The sequence below is a fragment of the Lutra lutra genome, chromosome 18, assembly GCF_902655055.1.
Source record: "Lutra lutra chromosome 18, mLutLut1.2, whole genome shotgun sequence".
Classification (NCBI taxonomy): domain Eukaryota; kingdom Metazoa; phylum Chordata; class Mammalia; order Carnivora; family Mustelidae; genus Lutra; species Lutra lutra.
Window position 1 is genome coordinate 4,412,831 of NC_062295.1, and position 18,011 is coordinate 4,430,841.

Genomic DNA, 18,011 nt, shown 5'->3' on the forward strand with positions numbered 1-18,011 from the left:
ATAATTTATTCTAATTCTGACAATTCTTTTTTCTCCCCTGAAGCACTTCCTCTAAGAATTGCTTTATTCCAGTCATTCTTTAAAGTAGTAACACTTAAAACCCTATAAAAATGCTGTGCAACGCAGACTGCCTTCCCTCTGGGGAGTCCCAGCGTTGGAGACTTGACTGTAGAACTGTCAAAGTGATTGAGGCTAACTTTGGGTTCCATCCAGGGTCATCATACTTCCTCAAACTGCCCATGCTGGAGAGAGCATTTGGAGAGAGGAACAAGAGTTTCCATGAAGCTTCTTGTTCTCCATCTGACCTCCAGCTTTGGATGTCTTGTCTTCTGAGCGAGGAGAGAGGAGCCAAGGGGACTAGTGTGAGCCTGTATTCCTACTAGCCATCAGTATTCAGCCCCATCCCTATTTAGAGTGAACGGTTTCAAGTATGGACTCCCTGGCATGGGCAGACGGGGAAGCTGGAGGAAAGGAGGTTTGGGCAGATGGCAGCAGGTGCTTGGAATGCCCAACTGCCAGTTATCTGTCAGGTCTTCTTGATTTGGAGGAAACTCTGCTCTGCTCAGGGAATTGCCTGGAGTGTCTCTATCTTCCCTGGTCAGTCTGTCAGCTGGTTCTCTCTGTCTGTCTCTCTCCCCTCTCTATCTCCTCCGCCCACCTCTACCCATGAGCATACACGTGCACGTGTGTGTGTGTAGGTATGAGAGAGAGAGGGAGAGAGAGGAAGAGAGAGAAAGAATGTGAGTGTCCTTCTGGTTTTACTGGATGGATCAGTCCCAACAGACAGAGAAGACGTGGCCAGGACTCCATGCCCTTCTCATATTTAAGCATGAAAGAAACATTGGTAAGAGTCGGGTTTTTTTTTTTTTCTTTCAACTTAAATTTTTCTTTAATGGGTTCTGGGGATTTAAGAATAAAATCCAAAACTCCTTTATTTTGCTTGATGGACCCGGCAACATCAGAACCCCTTTAATCTTGTCAGCCTTATCTCATACCTCATTCTCTTCATCCCAACACTCTTGCCTCTTGCCTCAGTGGAGGCAATTTAGGGTCCCCAAAGTGCCTCCAGGCCTTTGCACAAGCTTGGTCTTCTCAGAATGCTTTTCCCTAACTTCTCCCTATCCCTTTACTGTTAGAATTCCTGCTCATCACTCAGGGCTCAGCTTAGGTGTCCCTTCCTCAGAGAAGCCTTCCTGGAGTTTTCTGATTGGTCAGACTTTGTATTACATGCTTGCAAAGGTTTCTTTGTTACCCCTTTCCATCTTGGAGGCCAATGAAGCTCTGACTAATTGCCTGTCTAGTGTCCAACTGCCCCACTGGATGAAGGCTCACTGAGAGTGGGGATAAGGACCATTTTGTTCTCTACTGTTTCTTGAGTTCTTAGCTCAGGGCCTGGGAAAGAGAAGATGCTCATTTATTTATTTTATTGTGCAAAAGAATGAAGTGGAAGAACTTAGAGGGAGTTTAACTTGGGAAAGGGAAAAACTTGGATGGAGGGAGAGAGCCAAAGATCTTACAGGACCTGGCAGCATGGATTGGTTCTGGGCCACTGTGGATTATTGGGTAGAACCTCAGGATGAGGTAGGCTTGGGCCCTTTTTGCTCTTCTAAAGACTCAGGTCTGAATGGTCTGGGCCCGTTTCTTGTTCTGGGATGTTTAGAGACTGTTCTGGGGGAAATGGAGGCATTAGAGCCAACATTACTATCCCTGGGGTTGTCTTGTGTGCTTGAGACAACAGCGTATGGAGGAGTCTAAGAAGCAAGACTGGGATGATAGTTAAGTCTTTAGAGCTGCCAGAGCTCAGGTCTACCTTGCAGGCACAGCTTTATCAGACCTTTCCTTGTCCTCAGTGTCCTATGTCTTTGGTGTACATTATCTCCTTGAAATGATGACTCTAAAAAAAGGGATGATGATGATGGTGATGGTGGTGACAGTGGAGGGTGATGGTGATAGCGATGTTGGCGATAATGGATGATGGTAGTGTGATAGTGTCGCTAAAACTCAAGTGCTGATTTAAATGTCCATACTCTGCCAAGCACTTCAAACACGTTATCGCCTTTGGTCCTTGAAAAGATATTTTCTGGTAGTTTCCATTTTTGGTATTTACAGTTTCATAAAGAAGACACCATAATACAGAGCGGTCACCTAATTTGCCTAAAGCGGCACTGCTAGGAAGTGGCAGATCTGGGTCTGATTTCCAGTTCTGTAGGCAGGATAGGGAGAAGGTTGGGGATTTATGCATTATGAGAGTCTACATTACTGACAGCCTCCTACAGTTTTTTCCCTGACTTCTGTTCTCCTTTTCCTTGTCTGTGCTCCACTCTGTGCTTTAGGTGAACAGTTGGGGACCATGGCTTAAGTTGAGAGCTGTTAGCTTTCTTGGGAGAAGATAGAAGACAAGGAATTGAGCATAAACATCCTTAATGCCCAGGGCCTGCCCAGAGGGCTAGGATCTAAGACAGTGGCTTAAGTTGTAATACAACTGGATGAGTTAAAAGCACAGTTCTGAAACTAAGCAGACTTGGGTTCAAATCCAACCCGATGTCCTAACTAGCTGTGTGACCTTGGTCAAGATGATGTCCTTGTCTTTCAATGCAAATTCCTTGTCTGTGAAAAGGGGGCAGTGGTGCCTACTCATAGGGCTGTCATGCCATGTAGTAAATCTGTTACATATTGGCTGGTGGTATTGTTATTGCTATTATTATCTTATGAGATCAGAGACACTCAGAGGAGGGGAACTAACATTCCTTGAACTCTATTATGTACCAGTTCCTGACACAATGACTGCACTTGGCTCTTATATCAATCCTGCAAGGTCAGTGATTTCCCTGTGAAGTAGATCACTTTCTAAGAGGTCAGATACCTTTCTCAAGGTCATGCAGCTAATTAAGCACCAGAGCCGGTATGTGGAACTCAGTCTGAGCTCCCAAGCAGTCTTCTTCCTTCTACCAGATCCGGGCATTCCAGGGAGCTGCCAGCTTTGTTGGCACTGCTGGTGCTAAATCCTAGCACATCTCATAGCCCAGAGCATCTGGAAGGAGGTCAGACTTAGGCCGGTGCCATTGTTTCCAACTGTTCTCTGTCTTGGTGCTGCCAACAGCCTTGACCTTGGCCAACATCTCTAGAATCAGAAGTCCATGAGCTGTAGCCACTGGCCTGGCATGAACTTGTCCCCTGCTTCTCCATGTGGCAGAGCTAGATGGTTCTAAGGAGATGGATTCCTACTACCCCTCTGTGATCACCTAGTATTGTGAGTCAGGGAAAGGACTCCCTCTCGTATTGTCTATTTCACTTTGGTAGAATTAACAGCTACTGATTACATTCTAAGCCAGACACCACAACCGCATGAGGTGGGCGTTATCACCTCCTTTCACAGGACAGAAAATGGAGTTTAAGTGCTATGTTCAAGATTACCTGGCTAGCAATGGTAACACTAGGACTTACCCCTTAACCCAGGTTGCCCTGACTCTTATCCACAATGCCCTTCTCTGTGTGAGGCTGAGAACTCAGCATTGCTATCCTGAGCTCTCTTCCGGGTGGAATTGTTTTTGGGACGCTGAGAGCTTCTGAGAATGGATTTTCTAGCCCGCTGAGGTACTGAGCTGAGGGCTGGCAGAGGTGAGTGTGGCCAGGCCCTGCCCTGGCTCCTCCAGGCACTCAGCCTATGAGCTCAGAGCAGCTGCTGCTCTCCAGGCAGCCCTGTAACTTCGGGGAGGCTGGACCAGCCAGATTCCAGTCAAAGCTGGGAGAGCAGAGTTCATGGGGCTGCTGCGCCCCCTGCAGGCCATATTCTGGCATTGCATCCACCTCCACACTGAGTTTTGCTTTTTAATACACTTAAAAAAAAAATCTTGAAGTATAGTATACACATATAAAAGCAGACAGTCTCGAGCGTACAGTTTGATAAGATAGCACATGATGACTCTATCTGGGACATCAGCACCCCAGAATCCCAGCACTGACTTCTAATGCCATAGGTTAATTTTGCCTATTGTGAACTTCATATAGATGGAATCACACGGTATGCGTTTTTATATCCTCTTTTGCCCACAGGAAACGCATACATACATTTATCCATTGATGTATACTAGAATGTCTTAGCAGCACCACTCACAGTAGCCCCAAATCATTGGCAGAGAATGGGTAAAATCATCGTAGTGTATTTATGCAATGGAGCTCCTACAGTGATCGGAGTAGATTAACAGCTGCTATGTGTAACTGCTCTAAGGAATCCAAATTCTGCTTGGTGTCCCCATGCCTTTCCAACATGTCCCAGGAGCTGTTCTGGCAGCCCTGAACTAGACCTTGAGAGGAGTGCCTAGGATGTTCTCAAACTGCTGTTATGGGCCCAGCCAAAGTCAGTATGGGAGCTGGTCCCTGAGGACTGCTCTTGCACTATAAACATCCTATAGTGCAATTTTTCTTAAGCCTACTGTAAATTAGAATCACAGGAGCTTTAACAACCAAAAACCAAATGAAAAGTGTTGCCCATGTCCCATCATCAGAGATTGAGTCATTTGGTCTGGGTAGGCTCCCAACATTATACATACATACATACATACATACATACATACATATATATATATACATATACATATACATATACATATACATATATATATGTATATATATGTGTGTGTATATATATATATATATATTTTTTTTTTTTTAAAGCTTCCCTCATGATTCTAATGTGTGGCCAGAATTGAGAATTTCAAACTGGTTTTTGGCCCAGCAGCAACAGCATCACCTGGTTGCTGGTTGGAATTACAAATTACTGGGTTCCATCTCAAACCTACTCACTTAAAAAACTCTAGGTGTGGGGTCTGGGAATCTGTTTCAGTGAGCCCTCCGTGGAATGCTGCTATACAGTCAAGTGGGAGGACCCCTGCATCACCCCCTTCTCTCTCTGCAGATACTGAGGGTTTCAGCAGGGATTTGCTGGATGAGAAGAACTCAAAGATCATAGGCAGTCTGTTTCCAGCTCTGATTAAAACCTTTAATACCCATCTATTTTATCCCTGTTCACTTAATACTTCATGTGTGTCAGGCCTGGTGCTCACTGCTTGGTGTGTGACCTCATGGAATTTTCAGTCTAACGAGGGAAGAGATTGTCACATTAAGACATGATTGCAATAAGAACAAAGTACGTAATGCTAAGAATGCTTGGCTGAAGTGGGAAGCACCAGGCAGGTCTTCTCTGAAGGGTATAATCTCAGCTGAGACCTGAAAGTGAAGAGGACTTAACTGAGGAAAAGTAGAACAAAGAGCATTATAAATGGATAGAGAACAGCATTTTTGAAGGCCCTGTGGCCAGAGGAGCACATCTTTGCATTTTTGGTCAAATGAATGAGCCATTTGGATGAAACGACACTTACCTCCTGCTAAACCATCAACTGTCAAAGTGGGGTAGGGACTTGGCACTTTCCCTCTGACCTTCAAGCAGTGACCTTTAAGGGAGGAGAAAGCTGATCTTGATTGTCTCCATAGTCACTGTGGCAGCCTATTTACTTCTTTCGACCCTGGAGCATAGATCAGGGATTGGTATACTATGGTCCATGGGCCAATCTGGTCCATTGCCCTTTTTTTTTTGTAAATAAAGTTTTACTGAAATACAGCCATGCCCATTCACTTATGTATAGTCTATGGTTGCTTTCACGGTATAATGGAGTTGAGTGGGTGTGTTGACTCTTAGCCTCGATGATTCTTAAAACTCAGATCCCCAAACCTTCAGTGTTGCTCCGGTCTTCTTGCTCAAGACAAACCCTCTTTCCTGTTTTTTTCTCCTCCTGTAATAGCTATCTGTACCTTAAGGTAAGAGGACTTAGAAAGAATGAACTTCTATCTTGAATATCTCACACACACATACACACACACACACACACCATTGCCTCCATCAGCCTAGAAAAACTTGGCAAAGTTGCCACCCCTGTTGGCTTACCCCAGTGCTGATCGAGTTAACAGAATTTTTTCCACAGACGCCCAGGTTGGGTAAATGTAATAAGAGCTGAGAGTGATGACAGTACTGATCTGGGCAGATTGATAGATCAGCCCAGATTCCTCCCCAGTGAGGCCCCGCTGGGTGTTGATGCAGCAATATGTTTGCCTGCTCTACTTATTAAAGTTTAATATTTGAAAACTTATTTTTCGTCTTCCATCAGAGATCTTCTTGAACACATGAGGTAACCACACTAGAGACTGATTAAATCTTTCTTTTATTCACAAGGGTTTGAGGGAAGGTGTTTCTGCAATGGTAGCCAAAATATAAAATTAATCACCCTGTCTCATTTGTGACTTTTCCAAAAGAGACGGTGGAAGAGGAGAGAAAAGAAAGAAAATAGAAGGATTTCAAAGGGCAGAGATAAGTAGGCTTCTCATGAGGCTTTGGGAAGACTTGAGTGAGGTGATAGACTTCATGGTGGGACAAAAGATGGGGCCCCAGTACAATGACACTGTGTTCTGTTCTCTATTCTTGGTTATGTGCCATGGTGTCCTAAGGCAGAGGGATGAGTCCTTGTCAGAAGTCCAAAAGGGAGCTGAGTCTGAACTCTCAATACGCTTTCTTCCCACAGTTCTATGCCATCTCCTTGGTGAATCTTGTCCTCATTGAAAACCTTCTTCCCTAAATCCAGACATTTGGATTCTAATCTTGCCATTAGAATCTGCAGAACATGTGACCTTGAGCAGAAACTTGACTTATGTGTCAAAGGAGAGCTGTCAGACCCTGACCTGCCTATGTCAGGGAAAGCGTGACCAAACTGAGCACTAGATGTATCCTTGCTTTCTTTACACATGCACAGAATGTGGCAGTGATGAATTATTCTGGGGTTGTTGATGGATCTTGGGTAGGTGCCCAAGATCTTACTCTGAGAGTTCCTGCTTTGGAGTGCATAGGAGAGCTGATGACAAGGGCTGTGGTCAATGGAATGGGGGATGTAGTGGACAAGAGGTCTTTGCCGTGGGCCCTCCACTGAGGTCTCTTAGAGACAGCATGTTCCTGGGGCCTGTGAGCCATTGGTGGAGACCAATCCACTTGGCAGTCACTGGGCATGTTTGGGTGGTGTTAAAGGATTAAGAGTAGTAGACATGGGGTTAAGAAGGATCATGATGAAAGCTGACTCTGCTGGTAGTGCACTGGGAATTTGATGCCATCTCAGTCCATTTGGGCTGCTGTAACATAATGCCCTAAACTGGGTGGCTTATAAGTAACAGACATTTATTTCTCTTCTGGTGGCTGGGAAGTCCAAGATTGTGGCAGCAGCAGATGGGGTGAAGGTGAGGACCTCGTGTCGTCTTACTGTGTCCTCATGGGGTAGAAAGGCTGAGGGAACGCTTTGGGTCTCTTTTCTAAGAGCAGTAATCCTAGTCATGAGGACTCTTCTCTTATGACCTAAGCACTTCCTCAAGATCCCACCTCCTAGTATAATCATCTTGCAGGTTAGGATTTTAACATACGAGTTTGGGAGGACAGAAACATTTGGTTCATTGCAGGTACCCAATAGCTTTTGGTCGCTGGGCATCTAGGGTGGGCCAGTTGAGAGATTTCAGAGAGAAGGATGGGTAAAGGTGATTAAAAGCCCCAACAGCAATATGGTCCTAGACTAACCCCTCTCCCTGCCTGTTCATTATGTTCCAAAAATACTCACAGTCTCCTAGCTCCCTGTAAGCATCTTTCTTTGCTTATTTTCTCTTCCATATCTTCCCATGTCTGGCTCCTTTTCATGATTCAGTCTGGTCTCAGACGCCCCTGTCTCTGAGAGACCTTTCCATCTACTCCGACCTCTCTGGTCACACTGCATTTCAGCACCCAGTTTTATCCCTTCATCTCACATATCACAATTGGTCATTCTGCTACTTACGGTTCCTCCTGATGGACGTGTGGGAACAAATGAGGATCTATCTTGTTTACCGCTTTTGACCACACGGCTGGTGCAGAGTGAGCACCCAGGATGTGAATGGGAAGTAGCAGGGATCACTTTTGGGAGAAATGGTTTTGCTTTGAACTCCCTGCTTTGCCAGAGAGTTTGGTGGTTATTATATCTTTATTTGCAATTGGCTGCTTCATCCCTGTGTTGCAACTCATTTCAAGTTAGAGATCATTTTCAATTAAAAAGCACATAAACCAAAGCAAAGCACTAATACATTTCTGCTCAGCAGAAAGACCCAGATCATGGATTTTATCATTTGCCACCATTGATTTTCCATGAGTAATAATTACATTTTATACACAACATCTGCACTAAGTGATATTTATATGTGCAATTATCTGGAGTAACTTTTAATGTTAAAATATATTTTTTTAGGGAGGGGTATGTTGAGCAAATTGAATTTTTTTTTTTTACTTTTGCCATTGCTTTTTATCCAGACAATGCTCATTCTCATATGAAATAATAATTTAGCAATCAGAGCCTGAAATGGTTTTATAAATGAAGTTTGAATTGACATTTCTACCAGCTGGGATGGTAATTTTCAGCTTTCACCAGGGTTGGTGAATTTAGATCCACCCCTGAAATTTACTTTGCTCTTATTATCTTTGAAATCCTCTGGGGTTTTTCCTCTGATAACACGGGCACTTCTTTCATTATGCTGGGTATTGTCCCTGCTGTGACGTTCTTGGCAAACCTCCCTGCTCTTTAGCTTGGCATTCAAGGCCTCTTGCAACTGACCTATTTTTTGTAGATTCAGAAAGTACTCGTGCCTCACCTATGTACCTTGTGTTCCATGCGCTGGGAATTCAATGGGGAGGGAGACTGGATTTCCTGCTCCCCTCCTGGAAGTTGCAGTATGGCTGGGGAGACAAACAATTAAGAAGCAAATTTAAGCAGAGTTTACAGATTCCGAGAGTTGACCCAGGAGAAACAAGGTGTTGAAATAGTTTGGGGGGAAGGATGATTTAGATGGGTGGGTGGTTGATGAAAGCATCTCTGAGAAGGTAGCGTTTCTGAGCAATAGAAAATATTTGAGTAGCTAGAGTGAGTGAGCCAGAGGAAGAGCAGTCAAAGGCCAGACCCTGGAGGTCAGTGAAGGTGTTGTTGAGAACTGAATTTTATTTTAAGAACAGGAATTAGGAACATTTAATTGGTGGTGGCATTGGGTGAGTGTTAGTCATTGTTCACTTTGTTTAATTTGTGATTTTAGAAGGTCACACTAGCTACTCTGGGAATGCGTCTGGGGTTGGGGAAGAAAGATGTAGCACAAGGGAGATCATTTGGGAGGCTGTGGCTGTTTGGGCAGGAGATGGGGGTAACTTGGGCAAAGGCTGTTGACAGTGGGGATGGAGAGAAGTGTATGCATTTGAGAGATGGATACTCATCTTCTGATGTTCTCCTCTGACAGGTGGTCCCAGCAGATCATGCACATCATCTCAACATGGGATCATGGGTCTCATGCCCCTCACTCTCTACGTTACACATGGCTTCTTCCCCACATGCTGTCCTCATGCTTGGCTCCACAGTCTCTCTTCCATGACGCCTCTGGCGATAGTGGGTCTGGTGGCCTCTATTTTTCAGAAATGCTAAGTTAGTTTTGGTGTTAGTTAGTTATTTAGCTAATTTAGTTAGTTCAGTGTTGGTATGTATAAGTGGCTCCTGGGAAGCTCGATGAAATGCAGATTCTAGATCCCAGCCCTCTGAGGATTCTGCTTTACTGTGCCTTTCCTGGCCCAGGGTCTGACTTTTCACAAACAACTCAAGTGATGCCAATGGTGGGAGCCCAGTCTGGCTCTCTTCTGTCCTCTACCATTTCAGTCAGTTTGTTTTCTCTTCTGTTCTAGATTTTAAGCCCTCTGAGGGTAGAGCCAGGTCATATTTTATGTTTGCACCATCCCCCACCCCCATGCCCAGGTCTAATGCTGTGCATTGAAGAGGTGCTCCATTATCTGTCTTCTTATAGATAGAAAAAGAAAGAGAAATTACCACTGTATGTTGTGTGGCTGGTCAGCCTATCCTGGCACAGATGGACTCACCCTCTGTTCCCTTTGCTGGACTTGCTTTGCCTGGGTCTCAGATTCCTGCCCCTTTAAACCTGATAGTACTTATGATAGTTCAGGTCCCCTTTTTGAAAGTTTAACTCTTCACTGATGGACAAACAGAGGCTTAGAGAGATTGGATCACTTGAACGAGGGGCAAATGAAGATTTGAACTGAGGAATCTCTGACTTTAGGATCCACCCTCCTAATAACCACTCATTCTATCCTTCTTGGATTTTAAAAAAAAATTTTATTTATTTATTTATTTATTTATTTATTTATTTATTTGAGAGAGAGAGAGAGAGAGAAAGAGCATGAGAGGGGAGAAGCTCAGAGCGAGAAGCAGACTCCCCATGGAGCTGGGAGCCCAATGTGGGACTCGATCCCAGGACTCCGGGATCGTGACCTGAGCTGAAGGCAGACGCTTAACCGGCTGAGCCACCCAGGTACCCTCCTTCTTGGATTTAGACATGCCAGGTACCAATCTCTTGCTGTCTCTCCTCTCTCTGTCCTCACAATTCATTGGATCTGTCCCCAGGGAGAAAATAGTAGGTCTAGTCCCTCAAGTATCAACCCTTAAAATATTGGCAGGCAACTGCCAACATTTGATTTCTTTGACTTTTGCTGTATGATGCATCATGACTTAGTTCTCTCCCACCCCTGGACACCTTCCCAGACACACCCTTATTAGCTATGGTCCCTCAGGGCGTGGACCCACATTTGGATGCTCCAAGTCTGATGCCATTGAGGTGGAATGGTCCTGTCAGCAGACGGCAAGGTAGCCTTTCATCCCCTGAGCTTCTGGGGCAGTAACTTCTTCCCCATACAGCTGATTCACAGACCTGCTGCTCTACCTGAAGCCAGCGTCCGTCCTGTAGTTATGAGTTGCCTTTCAGATTGCCTTGTTTGCTCCGTCTTACCTACCTTATCCTGTCCCAGTCTTTGAGAAATAGATGATAAAGACAAGAAACGTGTGACGAAGAGAAGTAACATCCCAGTGGTTTCTCTCAATGGCCAGCCATTGTAATTTTTAATATTTTTTCCAACATTTGCTTTGAACATTACATGAGTCTTACAAATGAAAACATGATTATTCATTTCCCAGCCAAGCAGACTCCCAAGTTTCTAAATCAATAAATAGCCGAAGAACTATGTTTGCCCTGTCCATCAAATGAAAGGGTTGGTTAAGGGTGGAGGGTGGAGGGAGGGAGGCAGGGTGAACCCTGCATGTTAAGAAGGTTGTCTCTGGAGGCAAAAGGGGCTGAGTTCAAACCCCAGGCTGGCTTTGTCTAAGTTACTAAACTGCTCAGAGCTTTGGTTTTCACATCTGTGACATGCAGGCCCTAATAACTTCTCCTTCCTAAGTTGCTGAAATGTTAAATGAGATGGTGCCTGCAGATCTTTAAACACAGTGTGTGGTACATGGTCAGTGCACAGTGAATGCCAGTCTGATTATTGTCATTACTGGGAGAGACAGGCAGGTGATCAGCAGTGGGGTGAGCAGAAGGGGGCTATGGGCTTGGCTAAACCAGCAGAGGTAATGAAGAGGGGCTTTTCAAAGGAGGGGGTGAATGAGATGGTGCAGAGGGCAGCAGTGTGGGCAGAGGGATTGGAATGTCCTCAGGGCATCAAGAGAGGTCTTGATGCCCTTCAGTCCCATAGGGCGGAGAGCTGGTCTTCCCTTCCATTTGGTGTGTTCAGTGGATGGGGCCCCTTCACGGGAGGGGTGGGGAGAAGGCTCTTGAATCTTTTCCCCAAGCCTGGCCTGACGATATGGAAAGGTCTTCAGTGTCAGATTGCAGACTTTGGCTCCTGGTGCTCCATTTCTCCCCTGAAGTGTCCTGCTCTGTGTCTCCAGGTCTGGCTGGAGACATGCCTTGTGTTGCAGCTGCTGTAGGTGGCAGCAGATGCCTGACAAAGCCCGTCTTCTTTCTAGGGCGACAAGAGTGGAGGAAATGTAATCAGGACCCGGTAGCCTCCAGCCTCTGTTATCTCCATAGTGATTAGACAAGCTGAGGGGGTTAGAGCAGGCAGCAACCATATTAGCAGAATTCTCTATTGAGTTACAGCCCTTCTGCAGACGTCTGCGGAGTCTGCCGCGTGCGGGAGCCTGTCCCCGAGAGTTGGATCTTTTATCAGATCGACTTGTGTTGGCCTCAGGGGACCCTGAGAGATAGCCAGAGTAGGAAGACCAGGGCACAGACGCTGAGACGGATTAAGACCTTGACAGACCCAGACCCAGAAAAGATGACTCCCCGCTATGGGTCATGCACTGAAATGCAGCAAAGGTCTGTCCTTGGCCACGACAGGTGCTTCAGTTATTCTAGTTACAAGTGTCAAGTACACACATCTCTCCTAAAGTATTTTCTCCTTTTTCCCTGGTGCCCCACGGAGTGTTTAATTTGCTTATTAGTCAGGGGCAATATAGCCCAGTCTGCCATTTGCTGCTGTGTGACGTTGGACAAGAGAATTAGCCCCTCTGGGCTGTAGTTTCCTCCTCTGTGAAGTACCTCATATGTCTTAGCTCTTACTTTTGTTCTTATGGGAGGATCTGAAAAGACCTTTGGTTTTGTGGACAAAAGAGTAGTACCTACGTGAAGTTGTCCTCCACTCCCTACCCACTAACTTTCTTGTTTTTGTAGCAACTTCATTGAGATCTAATTCACATACTACACAATTCACCCATTTAAAGTGTACAAGTCTTTGGTTTTAAGTGTATTCACAGTTGTACAACCATCACCTCAGTCAGTTTTTTGAACATTTTCATCACCCTCAAAAGAAACACATACTCTTTAGTCTCCCACTCTCCATTGCGCCTGGCCACACATCTACTTTCTGTCTCTGGATTTGCCTATTCTGGACATTTCCTGGAAAGAGTCCCTTCTTTCTTTGCTGGGGGTCAGCTATGCCCCTCATCTCCATCATAGCAAGGGAAGATGACTTATCCATACCCCTGGGGCTGGTTAGGGGCTGCTTCCCCAGCCCCCTTCTCTGATCCAGAGGGGACGGTGGTGGAGAAAACTTGTCAGCCAGGCCTCGTTGCTCACAGCACAAGCAGCTTGGCTCCAGATTACTCATTTCAAACTCAATTTGTGGCTCTGCCAAGAGCAGCAGAATCCCCAGAGCGTGTAACCCGATTACTCCCACCCCTGTCCCAGGCCCCGGAGTCTAGAGCACACAGCAGGCAGTCTCCCAGGACTGACAGCTGCCCAGCGAGCCAGGGCCTGCCAGGAGCCTGCTGGGCCTCCGACTCTGCTCGGAAGTGCCTGCCTAGCCTGGCCCCGGGCTCCTGGATAACAAGAACAGCCTTGGCTTTTGTCTTCAGGCCACTGAGACAGTTTCCTGCTGCGGGGGCCAGTGGTCCTGATTGTTCTGATAACAAGCTTGGCCAGACTCACTGTCCACATCAGCAGAATTCTAAAAACGCCTCTGTTCATGGCCTGGGTCTGAGCAGGCTCTGGGTTAAGCCCTCTATGTGCATGGTTCTTTGTGGAACCCCAGCACTGTGTCTAAGACAGAGAGCCCCTGTGGGGCCTATATGAAGCAAGCCAGGCACCTACACAAGCAGGTATACTGTCCCCCATTTGCTGAGCACTTACTGGGTGCAGGCACTGTGAAGGTGTTGACTTGTGTAACCTTCCCCATAACTAGATGGGTAAAGAACAATGATTGGGTCCACTTACAGATGAGGATGCTCTGGCAAGGTTGGAGCTCAGATGACCCAGACACTGTGACCGAAGGGTACATGCTGACCCCAGCAAAGATGGAAGAAAGCCATTTCTATGAAGCATCCAGACCTGGCAAATCCATAGGGACAGCGTGTAAATTAGTGGTTGCTAGGGGCTAGGGATGATGGGGCACTTGGTTGGTGATAACTAAAGGGCACAGGGTTTCTTTTGGCTGTGACTGTTCTAACATTGTGCAGATGGTTGTGTGACTTTGTGACTACACTAAAAACCACTGAGTCGTACACTCTAGATGGGTAAACTGTATGGTAGATGAATCATATCACAATAAAGCTATTAACAAAAAAGAAATGAAGAACTGACATTGCAGGCTGCAGGCTACGTAAACTTTTGCTATCACCCCTTAAACCCCAGTTAAAACTTAAAAAAATTTCATTTTCATATTTGACCCAAGGGTCATTGGGGTAATCCTTAACTTTAGATGGCCGGAACTGTTGGATCAAAGCCTCAATTTGCCCTGCTCTGTGCCTGTTGTCCTGCTTCTCCTGTGTTGCAACTTACAAAATCCCAGGGAATATTTTGTCTTTCAGATGCAGCTCCGCATTTCTACAGGGTCGGGAAGAGTCTGGGGTGGTTTTAATCCATCCAGCTGGTACTTACGCAGTACTTGGGAGTCTGAGACTTGAGGGACCATCTAGGTGGGTGGGCAGAGACCCTCAGCCTGTGGTCCTCTCTCCTTTGGCAGGTCTTGCTCCTACAGTGGTGTAGCTTTTGGGAGAAGTCTGCCCATAATCAGTCCCCGGCCCTGTGCTGAGTGCTACCTTGCCTGCCTGGGTTCCTGCACCGGCTTTTGCAGAGAGGGTGCCTGTCCCCTTTTAGTCCTGAATTGTATGACAGAAGACTTTCTTACATGACGGGCAAGAGAGAAGAAAATCCCGTCCTACCACTTACCAAAAAAAAGATTTATTCATTTTAGAGAGCGTGCAGTGGGGAGAGGCAGGGGAAGAAGGAGAGAGTCTTAGCAGACCCCCGGCTGAGTACAGAACCAGATGTGGGGCTCAGTCTCAGGACCCTGAGATCATGACCTGAGCTGAAACCAAGAGTTGGATGCCTCTCCACCACACTATTGAAGCCCATGGCTTTTGAGGGGCTGGTTGGGAATTCTCTGTAGCGGGGTATGGTGCATTCTTCCCAGAGTTTGGTCCAGGGGTCCGGGTGTGATACCGGATGGGCTGAAACCTCAGTCGGCTGGGAACGATCTGCCAGCAAACCAGATTACTGCATCACATCTCTGTATGCTGGAGATCTTTTCTTACCCTCCCTCTCCCCTCTGGCCTCAACTATGGCTCCCAGACCTGTGTGCATTCCATTTGGGGAAGGAGGGAATATGTTGCCTGAATTTCAGGCTGGCTCTGGGAGTCCTGGGTCCTGAAACACAACCAAGAATGAGAATGAGGAGCTCTGCCTTTGCTTTTGAGCCTACACGGTTTTGTGTACCACGGGTCTGCTGACCTGGCTTTGGAATCAGTAATGTGCTGTCTCCCCTAGCATGCTGGAACTCCAAACCCTCACATGTCGACCTTCCTGCATTCAGACTGTGCCTGCACAATGTGCTTGGGCAACATGTCTATAAAGATGCTGGCAGTGGTAGGCACATAGATTTAGGGTGGATGGATGCTGCTCATAGACCCTCTGCCCAGTCTCTTCTTGGCTTTGTCCTTTTTTGTCCCCATGGACTCAATCTCTCGTCCTCCCTCCCCCAGTATCCTGGACCATTCTTTCTTGGTTTTGTCCCAGTCATCCAAGCCCAGGTAGGCGAAGCCAGACCAGAGGAAAACAAACAAATTCCAAATGTCCCCACTGCAAAATGAATATAAATAAGTATGCAGAGGCTTCTGCTCACCCACTTATTACTCACACACTGCTCCAGAGGCATCCCTGGCGTAGCTCAGCTCCATGGAAGTTAATGATAAATTAAACCTATTAATCACCCCAGGCAGTGGGGCCAGCCTGAGCTTACACTGGGCAGGTAGGAGACGACACAGCAAGAAGGGGAGTGGGGGTGCATTACAACATCCTAGGGGTGAGGCAGCACCTTGATCTCTAAGATCCCCTCTTTGTTAAAGTGTTGTGAGTTCTACCCAATCTGTACTATTTGATACCCTGAATATTTCAGAAGCTGCCCACTTTGGGAGGGGGGCCTAAACCCTTCCACAACTAGAGATTATTTCACCATCTTCATACCCTCCCTTTGTATCCCCCCCTTCACTTGACACAGTCTGGCTTCCACCCCTATGTAGTTCTAGTCTTGAGTCAAAAATCCCTTCTCTGAGACCACCAGATCTAAGTCCTTTTCCTTTCTCCGGGTTTGTTTTCATCATAGTGGATCTCTGGAGCTCAGCTGCCTGGGTTCAAGTCCTGGCTCTGCCATTAGTTGTGTGTAAGTTCTCTGTGCCTCAGTTTCTCCATTTTTCAAAGGGGATTGGTAGGTAGCTACTTTGTAGGGTTTCAGTGAGAAGGAAGAGCACAGATTCAAATTAAGTGTTTAGAATAACACCTGGCACAGAGTAAGTAACGTTAGCTGCTGTGGCTTTTACCACCATGACTGTTGTTACTATTCCTGCCCTTATTGGGCATACCATTTGCAATGGTCAGAAGTCATCTTTCTTTGTAGGCATTGACTGTCTGTCATTGTGCTCCTGTCAGAATGTAAGCTCCATGAGAACTAGGATGTTGTCTCCGTTCTCCCCAGTTTCTCCACTGGTGGGCATCCCATGTGGGTAATGAGTGGTAAATGTGTGGCGAATGAATGCACCAAGGAATTGGTGGGAATGGTAGTGAATGGGCAACTTCCCAGAGGGCTGGAGTTGGGCAGGGAGATCCACATGCTCTATTTTGGGGTATGAAGATGACATCTGTTATGGGTTGAATTGTGTACCCCAGAAAGATACGCTGAAGTCCTAATCCCCTGTACCCGTGCATATGACCTTATTTGGAAACAGAATCTTTGCAGATGTAATCAATTACAATAAGGTCATACTAATGACCCCATCTTAATGATTGGGTTAGGGCCCACCCAACTCCAGTGGATGGTGTTCTTATTAGAGAGGAAATTTGGACACAGAAACATAGGGAGGACGGTCACATGAAGACAGAAATAGAGACTGGAGTGATGCTTCTGCAAGGCAAGGATTGTTGGGAGCCACTGGAAGATGGGAAGAGACAAGGGAAGGTTCTTTCTTATAGCTGTCAGAGAGAATGTGGCCTTGCTGACACCCCGTTTCTAGACTTCCATCATCCAGAACTGAAAGAGAATGGATTTCGTGTTTTAGGCCATCTGGTTTGTGGAGATTTGTCATGGCAGCCCTAGGAAACTAATACAGTATCCATGCATGAGTACAGTGTCCTGTGGGGTTGGGGAAGAAGTGGGAGTGGTAGCCCAGCTCAGCATGTTAGCTCGTTTTCTTTTGCTATACAACAACATTATACAAAATTAGCAGCTTAATGTAACACACTTTTTTTTTTTAAAGATTTTTTTTTAATTTATTTATTTGACAGAGAGAGAGATCACAAGTAGACAGAGAGGCAGGCAGAGAGAGAGAGAGAGAGAGAGAAGCAGGCTTCTTGCTGAGCAGAGAGCCCGATGTGGGACTCGATCCCAGGACCCTGAGATCATGACCTGAGCCGAAGGCAGCGGCTTAACCCACTGAGCCACCCAGGCGCCCCATAACACACTTTTATTATCTCACAGTTTCTGTGGGCCAGGATCTGGGCATGGCTTGGCTGGTTCTCTACTTTGAAATTTCCCAGGCTTCAATCAGAGTGTCAGTTAGGGCTGAGGTTTCATCAGAGTCTCAACTGGGTGGAGTTCCATCCCCCGTATCTCTAGGACTGAAAGCCTTGGTTCTGGGCTGGGGTTGGTTGGGGGCCATCCTCTGTTTCTTCCATCTCAACATGGCTGCTTGTTTCATTAAAGCCAGTGAAGGTGAGAGAGTCCCCAGCAAGGTGGACGTTGTGGTCTTCATGTGGCATAATGACGTTTGCCCTCTTTTATTCATTAGGAGGAGATCACAGGGTCTGCCCACACTTAAGGGAGGGGATTACACAGGGCATGACCCCCAGGAGCTGAGGATCGTGGGACCACCTCAGAGTGTGTCCTGCACAGTCAGGATGGCAAGGTGAGAGCTGGCCATACCACTGGCATCTGATAGGATTGTGTTCCTCACAGTCAAGGAGACCTGGAGGCAGTTCCTATGGCAACTGGTAGCCTGGGGGATTCTTCCATGTCTCTCAGGCCATGGGAACTGTGGATCTTTGCACATTCCTCTCAAGCCACAGGTACGTATAAACTTGAGGGT

General features: G+C 46.4%; 1 protein-coding gene and 1 long non-coding RNA gene across 6 annotated transcripts in view; one reads left to right on the forward strand and one right to left on the reverse strand.

Moving 5' to 3' along the window:
- The window catches only part of RBFOX1 (RNA binding fox-1 homolog 1), a 2,072,285-nt gene that overhangs the window by 201,061 nt on the left and 1,853,213 nt on the right, over window positions 1-18,011 (forward strand). The gene's annotated exons all lie outside the window — the stretch shown is intronic.
- LOC125090409 (uncharacterized) lies at window positions 7,205-10,818 on the reverse strand. The gene is made up of 5 exons (XR_007124326.1): window positions 10,682-10,818; window positions 9,405-9,514; window positions 8,704-8,788; window positions 7,860-7,975; window positions 7,205-7,347 (listed from the first exon to the last, which is right to left on the reverse strand). It is a non-coding gene; the product is annotated as an uncharacterized LOC125090409 (long non-coding RNA).